The sequence below is a fragment of the Suillus subaureus genome, assembly GCF_016647635.1.
Source record: "Suillus subaureus strain MN1 chromosome Unknown BJ212scaffold_206, whole genome shotgun sequence".
Taxonomy (NCBI): Eukaryota; Fungi; Basidiomycota; class Agaricomycetes; order Boletales; family Suillaceae; genus Suillus; species Suillus subaureus.
In genome coordinates, this window is record NW_024538762.1 from 8,407 (window position 1) to 10,540 (window position 2,134).

Below are 2,134 nucleotides of genomic sequence, written 5' to 3' on the forward strand. Positions count from 1 at the left end.
ACCCTCGCCCACGCTCCTACAGAACCTCGCACAATCCACTCTAGCGTCATGTCTCGTGCCCTCGCGCATGCACAACCATCCTCGGATAGCTGCCAGACCAGCTCTCAATGCTTCGTACAGTGTACACTCCCCAGCGAAGGTACAAGTCAATAGACACTCATTTATTTACCTAACTCGATTACACTCGTTACCAGATAAAAGGATCTTTAAAAAAAAACCTGACGGATGAGTGTTTGGAGTTTCTTTCATCTTCATGCATGCGCGTGAAGGTACGCCACTGTGTAGGGGCCCAGCTTGGGTTGTTGAAAGCGTGCGTCCTTCCGTGTCCTTCCTAGAATCTGTGCAAGTCCGATGTTCTCCAAATCTAGCGTGCTGGCAGTGGGCACTGATCTATAGATGACGACATAAACACGGGGAAAGACCAACCAGTGAGTACCATTGTGGGAAAAGGTCTAGTGGATGCGTCACGTTTGACAGCGACTGTCTAGCTGGTATATTTCACTATGCTAGTGGGGAATTTTACGGGTAACTCGAAGGTGGAGTGGTCTATCAAAGAATCGAGAAACAATACCTCCTACCTCTAAAGAGCTCTACAACTCTCGTCCTTCCCCATCATCCAATTTAAATCTTCTCAAACCATCCCGTACCATCCAAGGCACCTCCTCCTCCCAATGGCTAATAACCACCACAGCTTGATCAGATCCAACACCGCCCTCACAAAGGTACCGCCTCGCAGCACGAACCATATTTTCATCCATACCACTCCAAACTTCATCCAACAAAACAAGTTGGGGGCGGCTCACAAGTGCCCGCATCAGTAGAACAATACTCTGTTCGCCTGGGGAGAGGTCCACGAAATCGCGTTTCGAAAATACTTCGTTCGGTGACAACAGCTCGTCGCTAGCGAAGGAACTGCTAGTTTCTGTCTCCCAGGAAGTGGGTCCGAGGCCGTTGAGGACCTCGCGTACGCGTTTCACTCTCCATTGTCTGATTTCGTCGGTGAGTGCGCCTTCTAGACCCTGGCCGACGCCGTCCTTTCCACCAGGGACAAAACCGCCGTCAAATCCTGTGCCTACGACGTCGAACACACTAACGCCTGCGCGTCGCGGGTATGCATTCGCAAGCTCTGGTGAAACGACGCCAATGAGCGAACGTAAGAGCGGAGTAGGGATACGCTGCCGAGGTCGAGAGAATAGCTCGAGGTTCGAACCACCTCGCTGAGTGTAAGACTGGGGATGGTCGCCAGTTAGAAGCGAAATAAGTGTAGTTTTCCCAGAACCTGGTCGGAACTGGTCAGAATCCTAAAGCTTCGATTTCGTAGAATCTGACGCACCATTTGCGCCTTGAAGATGCCAGCGCTGGCCTTCGCGGATGGTCCAATTGATATTTTTGAGCACCTAGATCAACACAGCGTCATCGACATGGAAACAATAAAAGACGATGTAGTTGCCTTGCGTGGGCCATATGACACGTTTACGTTCTGCATGTCGACTACAGGCTTTCCATGATCAAGGCCAAGCTGCAGATGTAACTGAGTGGTGCTTGCCATTCTATGCTCAACTTCCTTTGCGTGATGATCCGCGTGCTTGGACATGATCTCATCTCTTACACCTGTCATGATAGTTTCGCCCGTCACCAGAGCAATGTGTGAAATCCAGTCAGGAACAGGATCCTGCATCCTGAGACCCATGATAATGCGTGGACTGCGAGACTCATGCAGTGACCGAAGAACATTCAACAAGATTGGGCGGGTATTGACGTCAAGGCCAGCTGGATAGAGTACAGCAATTACACTTCGCACTCGTCGAATTCAAGTTCAATGACTCACTCAAAGGTTCGTCGAGTACAAGAAGCTCCGGTTCAGACAAAATAGCCTTCACAATGCGTGCTCGACGCGTCTGGCCATTCGATAAAGCTATCAAAGGCAAATCCAATAGAGAGGAAAGACCAAGTCTCGAAGTCAAGTCCTCAAAAATGCCCTTCTTCACTTCGTCCTGTGCAATTTCAACAGAAGTTTTCACCTTTCCACCTTTTGGCTGAATGTTCAGAAAGTCGTATTCTCCAAACATACTTTCCCGAAGGGTGATACGGTCTTCTTCTCTGACTGCGCCGTATCGAGAAGTGTAGTCATAGA